The 23,871-nt window shown below is 42.6% G+C and overlaps 2 pseudogenes; both read right to left on the bottom strand.

The window, feature by feature from the left end:
• Positions 1 to 2,449: 2,449 nt before the first annotated feature.
• On the bottom strand, positions 2,450 to 3,269 carry LOC136552848 (uncharacterized; annotated as a pseudogene).
• Positions 3,270 to 11,804: 8,535 nt separating this feature from the next.
• Positions 11,805 to 23,496, bottom strand: LOC136550505 (protein HUA2-LIKE 3-like; annotated as a pseudogene).
• Between the last annotated feature and the right edge of the window lie 375 nt (positions 23,497 to 23,871).

The following is a 23,871-nucleotide window of genomic DNA, read 5'->3' on the forward strand; positions in this document are numbered from 1 at the left end:
CTCTTGTTAGACGTAGACGGACGGGCAAAAATTATCCACGACATTATCGACCTAGCACAGCGTCAACAACATCCATCTGTCAACATCAAAGCATTCCAGAAAATACCCGATCCTCTAAAGGTACGCCCAATCGCTTTCGTAACCCAAGTATGTCCATCATGTTTTCCCACATTTACAAACTTTAAAATCTGCAAATACACCACAAATGCAGACAGCGGTACCACCGGCATTTGCTTCGCGCCTCAAAACCATCCATGCTGCCGCAACTGAGAAGGTATATGGTCAGCAGGCTGTTGTGACTGCTCACGAAACAGTTCCAACTAAATTCAAAGCATTCATCACCATGGGGAATCTGACGGCACGCTACAATGAAGTCCCCTGCACTAATGCTGCAACAGCTAAAACATTGGCAGTCTACCATTCTCTAAGATACATTACAAACGTCCTCAGCTACCGAATCATTGATCTCAACTACCCATCCTTGTCCACCCTCATACACACAGTCAACCAACAAAATGCTGACATGACCAGGTTCGACCACTGTGTTTCAGGCATCAAAACTAATGCCGACCTCACACACCAGTTAATCTCATCTCTTCCAACCGAGTTTAGACAGGCAGCAGCTCATATACCACAGTCACAGGAACTATGCGATCCACTGGACGAACTAACGCTTACCATAGACTACTACCACAAAAATGTGCAAAAGCTGCATGGATACTACGAAACCAACAAGGTATGCTTCTAACATCCAGCTAAGTGTCTCATCTACTACCGCTACCTCACATATTCAGAAACAATGGATGCCTATGCTTTCAGCAAAAATACATCTCAACCAGACTGCAGACAGAAACGCCGAGCCTAGCAGGCAACCGCTGGGATTGGATGAATGCAACAGAAGAATGATGTACATCAGCATCATCATGCATCGCCTATCACCAGGACCTTCACCAGCACCACCACACATCGACAGCGCTACTACCACCGAAGACAACTATTTAGTGTACGCCGGCTTAGAGATCAGCTACCGTGTATAGCTTTTCCACTATAAAATACTTATCCCTATAATATATTTCAATAGACATGTATAACCTCTGAACGTTCTACCGCGCGAGCGCGCGGAATCGCGCGCCAATCGACTAGTGTATATATATATATATATATATGGATTATATGTTCTATCTAAGAGAGTGGTTTTTGCATTGGGGCATTTGTGTGAAGCTAAATTAGATAACAAGTCACGCAAATCCTTGTGTACCATGATCATGGTTTTTCTTGATCTGTACTTGGTTGGAATGCAACGGGCTCGTTGTTTGAGCCAGCAACACTTTTTTTGAGTTTTTTTTGGGAAATTGTTGACATAATTATAAGTTATAGTCTCTTGAATTGTTTGAGATGCACTTCAAATCGAACTTAATGAGTCGAGCTAAAGTCGAAAGTCATTGAAAACCAATTTATTTAATTTTTTTCAAAAAAAAATGATTGAAGCGGAGTAATTTTAAAACTGAGCCACCAAGCCAGCTCAAGCCACCTTTTTGTCGAGACCAATGTCAAACACATACACTCCGGTGATGATGCCACCGCCGGAACAGAGACTTGGAGCGGATGCGGGGGAGGGATGTGGACTCCACTGCGGTGAGACAATGCCGAGACGACGCAGCGATGGGGCTCGGCGCAGGGGTGGGATCGAACGAGCAGCTCGGAGGAAAGAAGAAACGCGAGGAGAGGAGGACCTAACAAGTGGGCCCCACATGTCAAGTTGACTTCAATGCGCCGTCGGCGTGCCACGTCGGCGTACAAAGCAGTTTAAGACCCGTTTGAACCCGAGGGACCGGCCACTGAATTTTTCTCCAAATCGAACTTAATGAGTCGAGCTAAAGTCAAAAGTTATCGAAAATCAACTTATTTTTTTTCAAAAAAAATGATTGAAGCGGAGTAATTTTAAAACGAGCCACCAAGCCAGCTCAATGATCTTTTTGTCGAGACTAATGTCAAACACATACACATATCTAACACATCATCATCTCTTAGCATTTGGAACAACAACAAATTACTAGCTAGTGACACACGACAGACACCGACATATATAACCCGTACTACAATACTACTATTACAAATTTTTGGCTACCTATATATAGTGATCATCAGTTTTACATATATATAAGCCAAACTCGATCTCTAATTGGTTCCCAAACGATTTTTTTTTCTCACCTGATAAACACAAACTTGATGGTTGACACAGCTGGATGGATATACTTACGGCCGGTAATAACGTCGCTTTTTCGAATGTCGATCACGTAGCACGCAGTAATATACTGTATAATATGAGTATGCATGTATGGACACGGCTCGCACGTACGTAGAAGAGAACTAGCACAAGCTAGCCTTATACGTACGCTCTCGCGCCATGCATGCATATGCGTGCCCGACCACGGCCTTCAGCTCATCATCAGACGCCGCCGCACCTATAGGTGAACTTGCAGGAGTGGCCCACCTTAACGGTGTACTTGTGCTGCGGCTTGACAAGGAAGGGCGGCAGGCGGAGCAGCGCCTCGCACACGCAGTCCGGCTCCACCTCCTTCAGCCACCGGCAGCAGTCCCTGTACGCGCGGTGGTCGTCCTCGTCGTCGTCATCGTCGTCCTCGTCCTCGTCTTCATCCTCGTCCTCATCCTCGTCCTCATCCTCGTCGGCGTCCTCATCTTCGTCTTCGTCCTCGCCCTCGGCGTCGTCTCCGTCACGCAGACGGCCACGGGCGGTGGCGGCGGCGGCGGCGCCTGCTTCTGGAGCCGTGGCGGCGTCGTGCGCTGCCACTGCCGCCGCCGCCTCCGCTGCGGGTGTGGTTTCCGTCTCCCACCACGGAGTGGCTGGTGCCGTTGCGTTCGTCGTCATCGGTAGAGGCGTCCACCTCCGCCTCGACGGTGATCATGGAGGACGCGACGGGTTTACTGGCGGACGCGGCGGGTTTACTGACGCCGCCGCTAGCGCTCTTCTTGTCCTGGTCACGGTGGCGGCGGTCGCCGCCGCCGCCGTCGTCTTCGTCGTTGTCCTCGTCCTCGTCTTCGTCTTCGTCCTCATCCTCGTCGTCGTCGTCGTGATTGTGGTGGTGGTGCTCGGGGCTGGTGGGCGGCAGAATGGCGCAGGCCTGGCTGGCGATGGCGAACTGCGTGAGGCAGAACTTCTTGGTCTGCGCCTCGGCGCCCGGCACGCTGAGGAACGGGAGCAGCAGGACCGCGGCGAGGATCGCCACGCGGAGCGCCGGGGCAGCCATGCCGAACCGAAACCCCGCCCGGCCGGCAGCTCGCTCTCGGCCGGTGGAGGTGGTAGAGGGAGGGGTATTAATCCCTTCAAGATATGTTCGATGCATGGTAGATGAGTGCCGCGGCTTTATATATATATATATATATATATATATGCATATGCTTATGGATGGACCGATCTCATCGATGTGTGTGTGAGATAGATCGAGCTGTGTATTCCATGATGCATGGCATCAGATGCATGTTTCTCTTTGCATGGTTGCTGGATTCGCGCTGGAATGGGAGTAGTAGGCGGGGAGAAGGTGATGAATTGTAGGTGCCTCATGCTCGCCGTGTGATATGCTTCCAACTTCCACTTCCATTGGCAATTGTCCAGTTTGTTTAGTCCACTCGTGGTGTGAGGACGATGACTTCTTCTTCAATTCTTCTTGGGTTATTTGGATAGAACTTTGAGATGTACCATTAAAATTCACCTATTTTGAGATTTACTATTATAATTCAATGTTTCACTGAGTTTTGCTATTTTATACGTCTTCTAGCTGCTTGGGCCCACTGGCAGACGTATGCGTACTGTTCGCTTTTCTGTATGGACGTATTTGCCCCCCGTCCCGAAGTTGAAAGAGCCCTGCGCCCGTGGCCCCATCTCTCAGTCTGTTCTTTCTCCTCGCGCTCACTCTGTCTCTCACTCTCTCGTCCTCCCGACGCGGCGACGGCGGTGGAACCCTAACCCTAGCCGCCGGCGTCCTAGAGCCCGCGCCCGCGCCCGAGTCAACTGTCGCCGCCGCCCAACTCCACTGCCGCCCGCGCCCGAGCTGTCCTCCCGGATCCCGGACGATTGGAGCCTCTCCAGCAACCTCACGATGGTGTTCCATTGAGCGCAATGACTGACCCTGCGGACATGGAGCACGGCGAGGAGAGGTATGGATCTCCAAGCTTTAATCTCTTGAGTCTGAGTAGCGATGCAAGTAGGTCGAGGAATTGCGCTGACCCTAGTGTATTTTTTGTGACTTGTTTGTTTGCTGCTAGGGTTCGGTTGTTCTCCTTAGAGATTAAAGTTGAAGGTTTCTGTACTACAGAATGTAATGATAGGAAAGCTTACACGAAGGGTAGTGTAATTAAATGGGATGTGGAGGTAGGATCGTACACTTTTGAGTTGCTGATGCAAAGCTTGACCAATCAGTTCAAATGGTCCCCTACCTAGAGTACTTGTGTGTGGTTCTTTGACAAAAGGATGTGTGAAGACGTCAGACTAGTTAATGACTTCTAGCTGAATGATGTGTTTGAAATGTATAAGGATCAGATGCATTGCCAAGTTGTTGTAGGAGTTTTTGAAAGAAAAGTTGCAGATATTGATGAGTTTGCTACCCTAGAGCCTTTTTGTGTGATTCCTTTTGTTGAGCATGAGAATCCTATTCCATATCCTAATAGGAATGAGAATCCTATTTCAGATCCTGCCGAGCATCCTAATCCTTCTGTTAGCCCTTCTACCAAGCCTACTGCTGAACCAAATGAAGGACCAGAGTATCCTTTAGAGCCTGACAGGGAGCCAGACATGTTTGATAATGAGGAGGAGTATGTGGGTGTCGATGATGAGGGAATGTACATGCCAGTACCTCCTCATCAGTACACTAACAATGGACAAGCTGCTAATAGTTCTCACCCACAACCATATGCTAATGCTGATGCAAATGATTCTGGTGCTGCTGAAGGGGGTGTTTCTCTTGAGGCAGAGATTGATGATGCAGATCCACGGGAGGTCCATGTGATTCATGATCTAGAAAACCCCAAGATTGTGAAAGGAGAGCTCTTTCCTGATATTGTTGCATTAAGGAAGGCAATTAGGCATCATGCAGTGAAGACAGGCTTTGAGTTTGCTGATCTGCAAACTGACCAGACTAGATTTATTGCCAAGTGTAAAGCAGAGGGATGTCCTTGGCGTATACATGCTTCTAGAAATTCTTATGGCAAGACAATAGAGGTAAATTTGTAATTTATGCAACTAATGTCCTATTGCATTTGTTTGTGTAGATCAAAAGGCTACCTTTTGAACACAACTGTCCTACCACAAAACTCAGAGAAGGGAAAATGGCCACCCAAGGTTGGTGTGCATATAGGTTGGCAGACTGGCTGAAGAAGAATCCAACCAAAGGTGCAACTGACTGCAGGGACAAATTGAAGGGTGACTATGGCATTAAGTTGAAATACTCCAAGGCATGGTCAGGTATGAAGGTAGCTTTAGAGCAGATCCATGGTAAATATGAGGAGAGTTTTCAGTTGCTTTTTAATTGGGCTGCTCAAATTGAGAAAGTATCCCCTGGTAGCTTAGTAGAGATAGAGATAGAGAAGATTGGCACCAAAAACATATTTAAGAGGATGTTTGTTGCTCTTAGACCATGTGTGGATGGATTCTTATCTGGTTGCAGACCTTTTATTGGGGTAGATGCTTCCTATTTGCATGGTAACACACATAGGGTCAGTTAGCTTCAGCTACTGGTGTGGATGGACACAATTGGTTATACCATATAGCTTATGCAATTTTCGAGTCAGAAACTGAAGATAATTGAAAATGGTTCCTGCAGCAAGCTGCATAAGGTTATAGGAGATATTCCAAATCTGGTTATATGTACAGATGCATGTAAAGGACTAGAGACTGCAATGGGGTATGTCTTCCCACAAGCTGAAAATAGGGAGTGCATGAGGCATTTGTATCAGAATTTTTTGAAGAAGTATTCTCGTGAGGTGTTCACTAATCACTTGTACCCTGCAGCTAGAAGCCACACACAAGGGTTGTTTCAGTGGCACATGAAGAAAATTTTTGAGTTTTCACCTGAATCCATTAAGTACCTTGAGGAGCACCGCAACAGGATCTGGTACAGGTGTGCATTTTTAGAAAATAGCAAGTGTGACTACTTGACAAATAATGTTTCAGAGAGCTTCAATGCACAAATAAAGAAGTTCAAAGGTCTGCTACTACATGAATCAGCTGATAGAATCAGAGAGCTGATCATGGAGAAGAGATACACTAGGAAGATGCTTGCTAGGCAGTGGACAGATGGAATACTCCCAAATGTGATGAAGGAGCTCAACTGGATCAACAATAACCTCAAAGTGGTCAAGGTATCAGTTAGTGATGTTGATATTGCAGAAGTGGCCATCTTGGATGAGTGGAACAATCAGAAAAGACAAACAGTTGACTTGCAGAACCATAAATGCTCCTGCAGGGAGTGGCAGTTGACAGGGAAGCCCTGCGAACATGCTTTGGCATGGATCCTGTCCAACAAAGGGGTGAAAATTGAAGATTTTGTCCATGAGTATTACTCAGTGGCTAGGTTCAAGGCAACCTATGAGGACAGAATTGAACCTATCCTAGATAGGTCACAATGGCCTGTTGTGGAACTTGGATTCAAAGTGTATCCACCGTTGCTAGGCAGAGGAGCAAGAAGACCAAAGGTTCAAAGACAAAGAGGTTGCTTGGAGAAAAGGGCATCCAAAAAGGTCAAATGTAGGAGATGTGGAGATTTTGGCCACTTTTCAAAAACTTGCAAACTGGCAGAGATTGGAGAAGATGGTGAGAGAGCTCCACCAAGGAACAAGGCTAACAAAAGGTATGTTTCTGTGCACTAAATCTGTCTCATTGTTTTCATTTCACAATATGTAATGTCACCTTTAAAATGTAGGAAAGAAGCTCCAATAGATGCAGCTGGTCCCTCCCAAGCCAAGAAACAAAAAGTTTAGAAGGAGAAGAAGAAGGGCACACCAAAGAAGAAGAAGACACCCATCAAGAAGAAGCTCAAGAAGGCTATAGCCGACCCACCTACTACTATTGTTAGTAGCCTTAGGAGGCTAGTCTATGAAGACTAGAGCTTGTCAGTAGATTATGATATGCTTTTGTAATAAAAAGAGAACTTGTATGCTGCTACTGGTATGCTTTTGTAAGATCAGCAGTTGAACCTTGTTGTTTGTGTAACATTGTAGTTGGATTCCTGGAACCTTGTAGTTAGAATGTTGGAACCTTGTATGGTTGTGAACCTGGTATGTTGTTATGTTGATTTAAGTGGTTGTGAACCTGATATGCTGGTACACTATGCTCAGTTATGTATAAGTGGTGGCCAATATGGCATGCTCAGTTCTGTATAAGTGGTGGCCAATATGGCATGCTCAGTTTTGTATACGCTGGTTTTGAATTCTAGAAAGAAAAGAAGATATCTGGTATTCAGAACACGAGATGTTAGTTGATTCAATAGAACACATTTCATTTCAATTCAATTCCAGGATAACATACATACACACAGTCACACATTAGCTAACCCACACTTACATTAGCTGACTAACACACATTCTAGCTGTTTACTTCCACATAACAGCAACAACAAATGCACCAATCAGGACACCTACAAAGCCAAAAAACTGGTGATACAACTAAACAATCAAGCACAATATGGTATTTCTTCGTGTCCAGCTCAGGCTTCGGCTCAGCAGGTTGGACCTTCAATTTCCACAGATCAGCTACAACACTATCCATAGTTTGCTTCAACTCTTGCAATTCTTCCTTCAACTCGACATAACAGTTAGCTGACGTCTCTTTACCAGTCTACAACCGGCGTTCCTATGCTTCTAAGGCCTCAATCTGCAACTCAGAGTAGGTGAAGCCGTAGGTAGTATGATCACCCTGCACACAAAAACGCATCAATCAGATTAGCATCAAGAGACACAGTAAGGTCAACAATGTCAAGAATCCTAACCTTAATGTTGTACGGGAACTTGAGAAACCACTGATCCTTTGTCGCTGGCTGCTTGCTCTTGATCCGGACCAAAGGAACATGGCAATAAGGGCACTCCCTTCCGTCGCTGGTCATTGCGCTTGAGCCCGTCAGAGGTACCTTCATCGGGCTTCTAGTCCATTGCCCGCCCATGGCTTCAAAAGCTCGGCGCAGCCACGGAGCAAAGCCTACAGACCAAGAGATGGGGCCATGGGAGGATAGCTCAGGCGCGGGCGGCAGTGGAGTTGGGTGGTGGTGGCAGTTGACTCGGGCGCGGGCGCGGGCTCTAGGACACCGGCAGCTAGGGTTAGGGTTCTGCCGTCGTCGCCGCGTCGGGAGGACGAGAGAGTGAGAGACAGAGTGAGCGCGAGGAGTAAGAACAAACTGAGAGATGGGGCCACGGGTGCAGGGCTCTTTCAACTTCGGGACGGGGGCAAATACGTCCATACAGAAAAGCAAATAGTATGCATACGCCTACCAATGGGCCCAAGCAGCCGGAAGACGTATAAAATGGCATAACTCAGTGAAACATTGAATTATAATGGTAAATCTCAAAATAGGTGAATTTTAATGGTACATCTCAAAGTTTTGAGAATTGTAATGGTACCAATTCAAATAACCCATTCTTCTTTGCTACTTTTATTATGGATGGATGGTCTTTGTGTGACTTGCTTAGTTTATTGCACACCTAGCTATCTTTGTGTGACATTGTCGTGTGTGTGTGTGTTGCGAGGTGGGGCGTTGTCAGCTCGTGGTGTGGTTATATGACTCGCTCAAATTTTAGTTCTATTTGTATATCTTTTTTTTCACCGGATTACAGCCTCCTGAGGCCATGATCTTATGTTTTTTCTTTGCTAGCTATATCAATAGTATTGTTTGTTCAAATAAATTTAAACTTCCTTGCTAATGGACATTTTCTTCCTAGGTATTGTTTGTTCAAATAAAATAAAAATAAGAGTGTGATTCTTCCATATGTCATCCCTCCCGGCTCAAAGGCATTTCTGAACCTATCCTATGGTTGACTAGAATTCCCCTGACACCGTTAGATTTTATGATAATCCAATGACCTATATTAGTTTAAATAGCCCATAACAGATATTGCAGAGCCTTTCTTTTGTCTAATAATAACGACGCTTCCACCAATAATGACTTTTCTTTTGTCTAATAATAACATCGCTTCCACCAATAAGGGCTTGTTTGGATCCCCTCTTTTAAACTTTAGAGCTCTAAAAACTTTACATCATTTTAGCTTAGTTTAAGATTTAAAGCTCTAATATGAGGTGAGCTAAAGTTTAGAGATATTTTTAGATCACTTATTTAGAGACTCTATATCTAAAGTTTAGAGCTCTAAAGTTTAGAGAAGAGGATCCAAAAAGGCCCCAACTGGTTGGTGGTGGGCCCAAGTCACTCATGTGCCTAGTGGCTTAGATTAATTAACTCAAAAATAGTCCATAGCACATACAAAAGAGTCCTCTATGTCCCCAACATGTGGCTCCTTCGGTCTTTATACATTGGGTCCTTCAATTCCAGATTAGTGTGATCTTGATCTTGCTAAAGGTTCCTTTAAATTGAATTTGGTACGTGCTCTTTGTTATATTTTACGGTGTAGTAGGGTCAAGTGAACTTTAATTTGAAAATAGCTTTTTGCTGTCAGTTTGTCTTCCAATTTTTTTTTTTAAAAAAATAGCCTCTTTATATGTTTAAAATGAACTTAACATACTGCACCCACCACGGCATTATAACTCTTTAGTTTGTATATCTTTTGTACTATATTAATCAGCGGCCAAACTAGTATTTTGTGCGATCGTGTGCCTGTTCTACTACTTCGGTCGGCTAAGCTTCTTGTCATTCAGACGAGAGGCTACAAATTTTTCTCATTTATGGGTTGGAAAACGATATGTTCTCAGTTTTCCCGATAATGACGTTTAGAACAGCGACACATTGAACCTACAATGCGATTTTGTAGTAGGTGGGTCTTAACTCTTTAAATTTTTTAAATAATATTTTTTAATGATTAATTGCAAACATAGCATTTGTTTAGGAAAAATTGTAAATGTAGTATCTAGCCGGCTACCGAAGGGCCGATAGCAGCCTTGCGGAGGGCCATCGAGCATCCATCGGCCGTCCAACAACCGACAAGGCTTGTAACAGTTCTGGATACGACAACCCAGTCAGCCATACCAGGCCGATAGGTGTATCAGCTGCCCAGAGGGCGAAAGAGTTCTGTCGGCACTCCGGTGGCCGACAACCCAGTGGGCCATACCAGGCCGATAGGTGTACCAGGTGCCCAGAGGCCGAAACAGTCCTGTCGGCACTCCGGTGGCCGACAACTCATGGACCATACCAGCCCGATAGGTGTATCCGCCGCCCAGACCAGCCCGATAGGTGTATCCGCCGCCCAGACCAGCCCGATAGGTGTATCCGCTGCCCAGAGGCAGAAAGAGTTTTGTCGGCCAAAGAGTTTTGTCGGCCCTCCGGTGGCCGACAGACCCAACTCACAACTCACAACTCACAACTCACATCAGCCTTTTTGCTCGTTTGCAACGCAGAAGATGATTAATTAATTAATTTCAGTTCCTGCGGAGTAGCAGCTAGCTAATAATAATCTCTGTGGACTATGGCTGGTTTGACAGCCAGCCATCGTCGATGAATCTGATGCCCACGAATCTTTGCACCTCCTCCTCGGTCAAACGCTTCTCCCAGCCAACTCTTCTGCTCATCTCCCACCCTGGTCCCGTGCACTCAAAACGCGCATTGCTGACGTATGTAAGAGTTTTTCTTTTACGAGTCTTCACTTCCTTAGATACATAATAGTAAACTTATTTGAAGATACAAATATTATTAATATTTTTTGCAAATCTAGTTAAACTTAACCGGCACTCTTTTTAGGATGGAGAAAGTATATATATATATCAGTCTACCTATTATTACATTTATTAAACAAATATGCATAAGAAGACCTATCCACGATACCAAGAGCACCTTTGCATCCTATTAAAACATTGATTCGATCTCTAATACGATAATTTGACTAAAGGAAAGATCAATAATACATTTTGGAAACGTTTTTTTTTAATAATTCTAGTAATGATTTTTTGAAACAATTATAATTCTAGTAATGATGATCTCGTATTATATTTCAGTGTAAATAAAAAATGAGATATTAAAATGCACGTCAAATGAGAGATCTCTATTTTTGTATGAGTACATAATTTTATATCATATAAAAATAGTGATGATATCTCATATTTATTGTAGTGTGATCTCACATTGATTTTAAGTATCTCATCTCAAGTTCTAAAGCACTTAACTGTAGTCCCTGCATGCTCCTGTGCGATGACGCCATGTTGACAATGCCTAGCTAGAGAGAGTTATTAGTTTTTCCAAAAACCGACCAATTTTGGTTCGGTTTTTTAATTCGGTTTTTTGGTTAAAACCGAATAAACCGAATATCAGACAGGACTTAGAACTGACAGCACAACACAGTACAAACTTGCACAGCACAGTATATTATTTGAAGACTCAAGACTGTTACAAACTTAACAATTCAATGCTCAAATCAAATATTACAAATTTACAGTTCATTCTTGATAATAAACCACAGTACTCCATCAGTTTTGATAAACAACAAGGAAAAAAACAGGTTTCTCAGTATTTTGATTTTTCGGTTCGGTATGACATAGAAAACCAAAACCGAACCGAAAAACCGAACTACGACTATTCGATTCGGTTTCGGTTCGGTCGGTGTTCGGTAAAAAAGTGCCCAGGCTGATTCAGATGGCCATGTGCACAAACGACAAAGTCGGAGCTGAAGCACGGTCATGGCCTCGTATATGTATGATGACTCAGCACACGGGACGTGTGCATATGCTTGTCTTGGCACGCCAAAGTGGCATGCCAAAAAGGAAGGCTAAAAGATTCAAATGACCAGCAGTTTAATATAATAGTTGAGGGACGAAACCAAGCACCGATCGAGATAAATCTGAACGACAAGAAAGGTTATTTTATGCTAAAATATCCCACCATGGTTTCCTTCCTAGATTGAATTTGAGTCGTCGACGAGCGAGACTAAATTTGGGCAGTTGCAATTAAATCGTAGTAGAAACTAGTTGTACATTGCCAAACCCAGACCTCAGAAGAGCCAGACAGCCTCGCAGTGTGTGGCGACTCGGCTGCATTCGCCGCAAGAATATATTGAGCCATATTTACGTCATCAAAAGATGCCCAATAAAGTCTACAAGTGCAAAAAAAAAAAATCATTTGAATTTTGGCCATGTGCTCCACTGTCAAACTACAAACTAAATGGTCATTAAAAAAATGATTGTTCGATGCAACAGTGTTACAGGAACGAAATACACAGCGATGTCGACAAGATGGTGGAATGCTAAGGTTAACAACATGCCTCACACCCTTCAGACGACTGGCCTGGCTCCCGTTTCTGCATTTGCAGAACACTGCTACAGCTACATATGTACAGTGGTGGGTTGCGTCTCTTATTTTCAAGAGACTTAACACTAAGCACATCAGTGAACGGAGACATTGAAGAATGCTTCACAATTCACCAATGACAAGGAAAACCTAGAAAAAATAATCAGAAAAAAAAATGTGTCAGATCAATAAAGAAAACGACAACAGGTGCGCCAAGAAATAATATAACAAGTATAGTTTATAAAGGACGAAATGTGTACCATAAACATTGCCACAACACCACCCAGCCCTGGCAACCAAGCGCTACAAATCAGCCATGATCAGAGTTGAGTCGCAGAGTCCGATATCATTCTGAAATAATGCAAAAGAGAAATAGTATGTAGGAAACTTAGTGGGGAATGCTCTTATTCCACACTTAACGAGTACCTTATCCCAAGTAAATCATGCATCTCAGAAGTTAAATTTGTAAAGGGGCTAACGTGTAAGCACAGTAGTTCCAACATAAAACTTCTGATACCAGTCATCAATGGTATGTATCATAATCACGTCTTCCATGCCTCCTCCAACCTGATTTCACAACAGAGACTAGCATTCAGCTTCAAGTGAAAAAAAAGTGACTATTAAAACATTCGGAGTTTGTGATGATGGAAAATAATGATGAGAGCCTAGAGGGCTGCCATCAGAAGGAAAAATGAAATAGAATACCTCCTCCATTGCAAACTGGAGGTTCCATTGAGTGTCTAGAATCAGGAGGGTGCTTGGATCTCCTATGAGGCATAGGCCACCCAGAACATGGACCTGGTGGAGGATCCAATGGTCGTCCACAGTGAAATTGGTTGGGTGGCACTTTGAAGTGATCTGGACATGGGGGACCTGAATGATTGTAGAAGATAGTGCAATGAGTGATAAATAACATGAACTGCACGTTGCTTGAAAAGGAATAGGATCAACTGGATACTGATAAGAACAAAACTGGCTAAACATAAAAGTTTAATTCATGAAAAACACAAGTAAATCCGGTATTTCAGCAAAATTGTTCATAAATAAACAGGACCAGTTGGATGCAAAACTTAAATGATGCATAGGCAGAAAGAGGAGGGGGGAATACCTGGTGGAAAGAACGAGGGAAACCTTCCACCATCCATAACTTCATGGTGCATTTGCCCCCTATCATGAAAGTGGCGCCATCTATCATCGAAGTGATGCATTCCATCATCAAAGTAATGCCCTCCACCATCAAAGCGATGCCCCCTATCATCAAAGTGATGTCCTCTATCATCAAAGTAAGGTCTTCTATCATATCCATGGTGTCCTCTATCATACTGATATCTCTCGGGATAGGAAGGGGCCGGAGGGCCACAATTCCAAGGCTGTGCTCTCTGCTCTGGTTCAGGTGGACATGGGAACTGATTCAGGACCTGGTGGGTGTGGCGGTGGCTGTAAATGGTATCCACTATTCGGCAGTGGTGCTGGTGGTGGATGGTGATAGTTATTTCCATGATGTGGCACTGAGGGCCCACATAAGCTGCCATGGGGCCCAGAAGGGAATGTTGCAATAGGCTGTGGTGGCGGCGGCGGCGGCGGTTGATATATCTGATTAGTATGCCCTGCATATCCAGAATTGTATGGTACTGGAGGCTGTGAAGAAGCTATACATGCATCCACGTTGCCTCGATTGTTTGCAGCAGAATAAGGATGTTGGCCTTCAACATTCTGCAAAGAACATCACGGAGTAACTATACTCACCACAAATCAAATTCCAGAGCAGTTTTCCTGCAGAAACAAAATAAGAGCTACATACATAGTTGGCTCCTGGATGGTGTTGCTCAACACAATTGGCTGCCACAGGCAATGCGCCTTGCACCTGAGAATCTTGAGAGACAAGACATGATGGACGTGGTAATGGTGGCGGTGATGATGGCAATGGGGGAGGGGATGAAGCTTTATCATCAGGTAGTGGCGGAACGGAACTGAGATGCTGAGCAGTTCCTATAGAAGTATCGTTATTAGTCAGATCTTCTTGACATCCAGTACTGGCTTCAGCTCCAGATGACGGGGCTGCATCCTCCATCTCAAGTTCACCATCCACTTCTTCCAATAGGAGTTGATGCTTTGTCACATGCAATTGACATGCCTCTTGTTCATTAGCACCAGTAACTTCATGTTCAGGAGTAAGACCTTCAAAGCTCCTCTCCTCAGAGGACCTCCCATCCTCATCTTCAAGTAGTTTCGTGCAAATTAAATTTTGAAGATGAAGACCAGCGTTGCTGTGAAGAATAATCAATCATATAAACGTGGGGCATGGTGAACAGATAGTTTTTAGTACAAAACGATGGTACAGCAGTTCAGCATGCATAAACGCAGTTTGTTACATATGCTAAGTGAGACCACGCTCAAATACAGATCCAATTTTTTGTTTGAAAATTAGACATTTCATATTTTTGTTCAGTAGTATAAGCAACAACACTAGTCAGCAGTCATTCAGATAACCTTGAAGTGTCATCATGAGTCATGACTATTATTTATGTCCTTTAAACTTTTTCAACATTTCTTGAAAGATTTTCTAGTATTGATAATACTTTCACTCATTTGCTACAATCTGACAGCTCCCAAACATACAAGCACTGAAATTGTATAGCAGACAGTTCCAACAATGCCAATCTGGATTGAAGGAAAACAGAAACAATTTACCTACTGGCTACGATGATGATATGCTATCAGCACCAAACTCATGTACTAATGTTTTTTTTTTCCTTTTGCAAATTATGTAAGATTACCAAAACCAACCCAAAATGTAAATATGCAGAATATTTTGTGTGCAATAGCAATAAACAGCATAAACAAGCCTCAGCAGTACACTCATTTTAACCTCAGAAACGGGTTCTTATTCAAAAAGTAGAGGCCTACCTTCCATACTCATCAACAAAAAATGCCTCATCATCCCGCAAAGGGTCATTCAGAGCTCTCTCTCTACCTGAAGGACGGTGGGAGCTTCCAAATGATGCGTCATTAAGAGCTTCAAGCTCTTTAATATGGTGGCGAATGATGTATTCTGAAAGGGTTTTTCTCTCAAGCCAGAGCCTCAAAACCTAACCACCAAGAAACAAAGTGTGTGAAAGAAATGTGAAAGAGCGTTAAACTTATCGTATTCTTTAATCAGGTACTGAATTCACTTGCCTTAAGACACTGCCTCCGATTCTCCCAAGCAGAATTTCCAGGTGGTGCAGAAGCATATATAATTCGTGGCAAGACTGCTTGGATGAGAGAAGGATAGGCACCACCAGGTCCACCTACATGATTCATGGCAGTAGCTTAGTAGATTTAAATCTGTCCATTCCCATGAAACAAACTTAAAAACATTATGCACATACCTTTCTGATTGCGACAGTATCTGATTATGGAATCGACAAGGAAGAACAGATCGACCCTTTTATATAAATCACTTTCCTTTTCCAGGTGTTCAATAATAATATCCATTACCTAGATTATTTTGTTAAAAAAAGAACAGAATCAAATCACATCTGCATCACACAACTTAAAACTGATTGATTGGTCCAATGGCTATAAAAGGGCATACTTTTAAGATTCAATGCAGCAAAACCTGTTACTGTGCTCAAACAAAAAACCTGAAAATTTTTAATCTAGTGAAGATTGTGCCATAGTGGTTAACATAACATACCCACTAATTTCTAGCTTGTAAATAGCATGCTATGTCATATATACAAAGGCTACGAATTGATATACAGGAAACTATGGTGAACAAAACAGCTATGGTGACCATATTTCTATGATGAGCAAAATCAGCCTTTGGCATGAAAGTTAATCTGTAAATGCGAACCTAGGCATGAGTTGATATCATCACAATCAGGGGCTTCAGATGAATAACTTAGCCTTATCAAGCTACCAGATGTACAAATACAAGCAAGTTAACGGTAATAATAAAACCATGAGAAATTAATCTAAGATAAACCACAGTGAAACCGCATGCCTTTAAAATTAAGGTGAAGAGTTTGCAAGGCCTAACCTCCCCAGCAATGCCATGCTTAGCACAGTCCAGTGCAAGACGTGTTGCAGCGAGATATACTTTCTTTTGTTCGTGTAGTGTACCAACGCAAGCTTCAAACGCCCTCCGTGATGAATGGGCTTCATTACAACCTGCTAACAAGCCTTCCGGTAGCAGATTATCAAAAGGAATCTCACCACTATCTTGTTCAGTATGAACCCTATCTGATGCAGACCTTATCGAATGATTTGAAGGTGAACCCCAGCTACTTGATCCTTCTTTGAGTGAAGGGATATTCACCAAAGGTTCTGAAGCAAATTTTGAATCTAGAGAACTGTCCATGAATGAATTTGATTGAGAGAATATATGAGCATGTCCATCAGCAACTAGTTCTTCTGTAGGCATTGAATCTGAAGATAAGCTCTTATCCTTTAGGTTTATTCTGTGATCAAGGTCTTCCGGTGCAATAACTGAAGAACTATGCCTACAAGATTAAACATCGAAACTATTATTAACCATGTCAACATGATTATGAACATAAGACTTGAGAAGAAGTGAAGAACTCAGTAAGTTACAAGCATATGGCTCCTAAGATTTGCAGTAAATCAATTAATGCAAGAACATGTAATGCCAGTAGACAAACATGCCTACATAACAAATTGAAGGTTCGTTTTTTCACATTAAAGAGAAGACTTACATTTCAAATGCTCTGGTGCTGGTGTCAAAATGAATACATGGAACTTTAGAAACCAAAGAAGAGGCACTTGTTCTGTCACGCACACTAACTACTGATTTATCTAAAACAGTGCCAACATGCGGCACAGGATCACAGCTGCCGCTAGTATACGAGACAGTAGCATTTGCTCGGCTAATTGGCTCAGAAGATACATCTATAGTTTTGCCAAAACCATTAGTAGAGACTTCGATGGATTCCGTAGGCTTATTTCCACTTGCGTTACATGAAGGTAGTCGATCAAACTTCGCAAAGCCAGGCTCTTCCAATTTCATGGAACAGGCTGTACCTTTTACACAACCATTGCTATCAATCCCAGTATGTACAACCAAATCAGGTACATTTTCACTGTCTATGCAAGTTTTTTCAGAAACTTTGTCCTTTGGTACACTGTCACTGACATCAGTTCTCAAATTTTCACTGTCTATGCAGGTTTCTTCAGAAACTTTGTCCTTTGGTAAACTGTCACTGACATCAGTTCTTAAATCCAAAGAAACAGGAGGGAGGGCATCCTTGTTCAACATGACAGCTTCTGTGATATGCTTTTGGTCAGTTGGGGCATCTAAAGGAAGCACAGTCAAAGATACCTTAGGGCTTTTAGCCATTGCAGATTTGGGACTTTCAACAAGTGCATCTGCAGAGATTTTAGGAGGGGACCTCTCTGTTGAAGCGGTGCAGCCTTCCAGGGTAACCTGCTTTGACTTTGTAACTTCAGGCAAAGTACTCTCAGTCTCAGATGCATTAACAGACATAGCTTCTAAGAGACGATGAAGGCGTTTTGATGGAGGCAAAAGCAGCTTCTATATCCAATGTCATAACCATTGGTTGCTCTTCATTGTTATTCATACAAGAATTCTGAACTTCTCCTGGCAGGTCAGAGTAATTTGTTTTGGGTGAAGCATCTATGCCAGGAGGTACATCATCAGCTGATTGATCCTTCCCAGATATTGCAGACGTTGCATGCTTAATACATGGATCCAGTTTAGCTGGCGCTGTTTGGTCAGAAGAATGGCCAGGTTCATCAACCGTGGCATTCTCCAGTGGAGACCTTTCCATTCGGACTCTTGCCCTTTTGACCAATGGCAAGTGCTCATCTCCATCTGATCTGTTAATTTCATTCCTTAAATTTGGAGAATATACAAGATCTCCAAATGACTTAGGCTGCAATGCCCTATCCATATTTTTTAGCTCACTACTGACAGGATTATTAGCACGACAAGTGTTTGCCCTTCTTTTTCTTTTAAAAGTTCGGGTGGTGGTCATGGGAAGATCAACCATTCCATTTAGGTTGACTTCTTTATCCCTGACTCCAGTTTTAGACACTTCATTACTAAAAGTGCATTGTACACTATGTATGACAGTACATGGGCCTTTATCATCATTACTGGTCCCAGAGGCCACAAGTTGACTGCACGTTCCTCGACTTGGATGTGACAAGACTGCTTCCTTTGAAGCAGAAACAGAACACGGGCTTGGTTTATCATCCTCAATGCACTTACGGTGAGCAGAATCTTCTTGCTTGTCACCAGGAATCAAATCAACAGAAGGCAGATTAGTACCATTCATCAGACCACCAGAATCCCGGCTTGTTCTTAATTCAGCGCCTAATGAACTTCTTGATCTCCATGATGATGCAAAATTACCATGTGTGCAAGCATTTTGTTTCTGTGAATCTTTTTGTCTTTTCTTTGAGCATGAACTAGCATGCAAAGGAGAATGCTTACTCTCATGAAGGATAGATGACTTTTCAATAGGGTCGCCATCTGCAGAATCCACAACACAATGCTCACCCTCCATTGTGTTGATAATAGACTGAGTACCTACCATGCTGTGATCCATGCAAGAGGAGGGACAATCCTCCATTTTCTTGTCATTGCCTGGATCAGAACCATCATCAGGACCTTCTGTATCCAAACTGCTGCTGTCATTGACATGATTCTCGACATCTATCTTCAAATTATTTTCAGTAAAGCCACTCTTATTATTATCATTATTAATGTCTTTCTTGTCTTCCTTTAAAGAATCATAAATCTCAACTATTTCCTTAACTGCTCGGACAAAATCTGCTCCTTTCCCATGTCGCTTAACAAGTAGAGATTTTTTCTTCTCTTCGGTAAATGCCTCAAGGTCAGCATAGTTGCACAAAGCACTAGAATATAATTGAAAAGATTAATGTCAGAAAAAGCATTGCATATTGTGGGATAGGGATTTAATGAATTAAGTAATATATATATCCAAGCTAATAGCTGCCACGACGTAGAACTCCTGCAAGTTACCAATGTCTTTAGGCTAACCCACTTCAATGTCAGAAATTGTTAGTGATGCTAGTATAGAACTGGACATTAAGTAAGAAAAGAGATCACAGAATTAAGCTTCATAAATCATAATTAACTAATACAAGATTCCTAAAACTAGACATATCTTTCACTGGTTCTGAATTTATCAGCACATGAAGTTTATTCTTCTATATTCTTAGAGTTGCCAGGAAATAAGATACTCTAAATAAAAATCATCTTGATTCATGGTATGAAATGAAACCATGCCAACACCACCACACTACAAATGGCACTCCACAAAAATTGGACGAACAAACCCATTCAATACGGTGTCCATCTAGCATGGCGAACCAGATAGATACTTAATTCCCCACTTGTTGACTACGAAACTAGCGTTGAGTGTACTAACATTACATTGCATGAATAATTTTGTCTAATTACCTCTTCACAGACTGTTGTCCACTTTTGTCATCTATAGCTCCTTTCATAAACAATCATCATCTAGGATACTGACTTGGAATGTGATCATCATGTAGTCCTTTTTATATGCATTCTTAAATTTGTACAATTGTACGAACATTTAGCAAAATGTGTCAATTTGTAAGATCACATTAGGATTTTTTTCTCAGAAATCCAAATAAAACTTAGAATTTTACAAAGGGTAAACTGTCTTACTAGGATCCTACTGACATGTAAGGCTAAAAATAAATAAATCCTAAAAGTCTAATGATATTATATGTTCCTTATCTCAACTAAAAATAAAAATCCAAATAAAATCTTAGAAAAGGTTAAACTAATTTACTAGGATCCTACCAACATGTAAAGCTATAAATAAATAAATCCTAAAAGTTTGTAATTTACTAGGATCCTACCAATTTCATGTGACGACATGGCGAAGAGTTCAAATTATTTCTGAATAATATACATCTTAAGAAAAGAGCTATCTGGTCCAAGCAAACAATGTATATGGGATGAAGAGGAACATATATAGAATATCAATCGAAAAGGAAGATCTTAAATTCAAAAGATCTTAAATTAAAAGTGATACTCACATCTCTTTAGTTCCATAAAAGTAGACCAGCAACTTCTTTTTAGCTACAATAAACTTCTTTTTAGCTGCAGGAAGGTCCCATTGCTCTGGTTCAGTTATCTGTAACAGTATGGGAATTCAGGGACTGAGATCCTCAACATGGATATTTTCAGTTTCAACTCTACAACCACGCACATCTCCAAGAGTAAAAAAAAGGCTACGAGTGCATGAATAAGGTGGAGATTATTAGAGGCAGCTTTGCCCAGGAAATCTCAGCTTAATGGCATGGTTATGTGAAGTAAGACTTATAAACATGCCATACAGATGAAAAACAAAATGGTTTCCTGAAATAGCCCAAAGAACTTCTGAGAGACTAGAGACATTATTAAAAGAAACCTTTGCCGGCAGAGCCAAAGAAATACTCTCTCCGTCCATCCTTGATCAGCGCCTAACTGTGTTTGTCTCGGGTGGATGTGCTTGGCTCTTCGGATGGGTCGCTAGTGAATTTCTATCTTCACTGCACCACTCCTATTTCTCCTGCACGCTAGTGTCCGTGGGCAGTGCAGTTTTAATGCATCCCATTCCGCCAACAACATCATGCCTCCTACGACGCGGAGTTAATAGACTAGGTACTTGTGTGTGTGTGTGTGTGGGGGGGGGGGGGGGGTATTCTCTGGTTGGTCACGGTGGCAAAACCAAATGTGGTCGCCGAATTTGGATGGCTGGAGTACACCGTAGATGAAGAGCTCGAAAAGAAAGTAATTGTCTATCACTTATAACCATGAAAATCTCAACAGCAAATCTAGGACTATAGGTTAGTATCAAAGTTCATGGTGATCGAGAATGTTATCCTATGCATATTAACACCTACGTAATACCACATAACACGCAAAAGTAAGAAAGCCATAAAAGTATAACTGCAAGAAAATGAGAAATGAGTATATGACAGAGAAGAAAATATCTAGAGAAATCCGTGTTCACAGCAGACACCCCAATTTAAGTGTGGAACAAACTGCATAAAATTCTAGAGACATGTGCTGAACTTTAGAGATCTATATGTATCATTTCACTATTGATAGAGCTCATTTCCTCGTCGTTTATGAAATTTCCGAAACAAAAATAAACGAAGAAGCAATATTAAGATCCTGCCCCTCAATGCTCAGAATATTAATCGATTAGTAACTGAACCTATTTATGTTGCCCTTAAATACCACAGGTTAAAACTCATCCGAAAGGAGCTTACCCGTATCACCTAGACCACAACTATGCCTTGAGATCTATAAATGTTGACGTGGACTGAGTATTTGATGAACTGTTATAGAAAATGAACAAAAACAAACCAGAAAGTACTTCAATTGGTGGTTATCAAAAAATTTCCAAATCCCACACTCATGACTCATGAGAAAGAAAACAAGAATTATATCAACCAAATTCATGGTGCCCACCAACCTTAAGAGCCAAAATCACCAGGGCTTTAAATCATGCTCTGAGAAACTTCATCATAAACCAAGTGAGAGTGGTGCAAGGTTGGCTTCAAATGCAGAGAGAGTATAAGGATTGACAGATCCTCTTTAAAGGATATCGTGTTTCCATTAATGAAAACATCAATGGCTGCTTCCAAATCTTCACCAGTTCAAGTACAATATATAATCCTTAGAGGACCGAACTGCCGAGGAATATAAAACAGTATGCAAGCATCAGAAATAACGAAGCCAAGTAGCCAAGTATCAAAGAACCATTTGAAACTTCACAGTTCCATATGCCCAAGCTAATTGCACATTGGCACTGTGGCCAACCGTGACCAACCAGGGAATACCCAAGGTGAGGAAAGACAAGCATGGGACAGGGATTCTAAAGAGAATCATAGTGAATGGAACCAAACAACAGCCTGAGAGACACCAGTTGGTTCTCCAAAAGCTGGCACAGTTCTTCCACAACCAGAAAATCATCATGTTGCATCCAAGTACCTAAACCGTCCAGAAACCACTGAAACAAACACGTTGGCACTAACAAGCAAAACACTTAGCACCTCTGATTGGCCTAAAGGATCAGGATTTAGTTGAAATATAGACTATAACCCTTGGTCACAAGCTTATGGATGGGGAACCAACATTTGCTCCAACAAACGTTTTTTATCTAGCACATCTTCATCAATATCAAAGGTAAACAAGCTCCCATATACCAGTCGATTAAACTCTACAACCCCGATTAGCAGAAGGAAGAGATCTCAATTGCAGTAATCATTCACTTATCAAGGCAATCAATATTTGAGAAACAATATGACATTGCAGTGAGAAATTATACTTAGAGCATGGAACTAGTGGAAACTTGCGAACTGGTCAGAACAGATTCACGGCAAGTTGGTCACCACTGATCTCATATACCGAGAAGCCCCTGAACATGCCAAGCCTCAATAAAGGCAGCACAAAAACTAGAACATTATTGTAAAGGTCTGCCAAATCAAAATGAGCAGCCATAGAAACCTCAACTTTTAGCAGGGATTACCGTCCGTAGTAGCACCGTAAAAAAAAAGACTGCTCTCGTCAAACGACGAACCTAGGCAAGCTCTCCAACTATAGCTAGAATCCCCAAACTGCGTGATGCCTAAACTAGTGCCGGGGGCGCCGGATCAGAGAGAACAAGTGGCCAGTGCTACTCACCATGGCCGGCCACGCCGGGAAGCCCTTCATCTTAGCGAGAACGAGGTCGCCCACCTTCCACTGCGCCGCCGCGGCTGCTGCGGCGGCGGCGGCCGCCGCCCCGCGCTTCTTACGGGCCGGCGGCATCGCTGACCCTCCCGCCCACCCGCCACCGGCGCTCAGAAGGAAGCTCCGTTGCGGCTAGCACCAGAAGCGGCAGCGCCGCCGGATGCTGAACGGGTGGAAGCAGGTCCAGACTTCGTGGTGGCGGCGGCGGCGGCGGCGGCGAGGGAGACAGGAGGCATGTGGCGCCGGAGTGGGACGCCAGAGTCCCGGTTAGGCTTCGAGAATTCTCCCTTTCCGATTTGATTTTACTGGCGCTCTTTTCCAACTTTTTTATTTCTATAGTTTTTTTTTTTTTTGCTGTTGCTTTTTGAGTTTTTGTTATGTGTTTTTAGGAGTTTCTTTTGGCAAGAAAGATGTTATTTTTTAATTTATTTTATTTTATTTTATTTATTTTTGCCGCTGGCTAGCAAAAATCCTAAAAGGCCAATCACGCTCATGAACTTGAGGTATCTTGAAGGATAGGTGCTTATAGCCACGTAAGCACTAGTGTAAATCGTACGTTAGCCACTTGTAATAAAGCTTTTATATTTCTGTAGAACGATGAGATGTATGATTGTGATAATGGTTCCAAATTAGCTAACCAAAAACCTTATTGAGAAAACCGTGATTTAAAATTCT

This window comes from Miscanthus floridulus, chromosome 4 (assembly GCF_019320115.1).
Source record: "Miscanthus floridulus cultivar M001 chromosome 4, ASM1932011v1, whole genome shotgun sequence".
NCBI classification, from domain to species: domain Eukaryota; kingdom Viridiplantae; phylum Streptophyta; class Magnoliopsida; order Poales; family Poaceae; genus Miscanthus; species Miscanthus floridulus.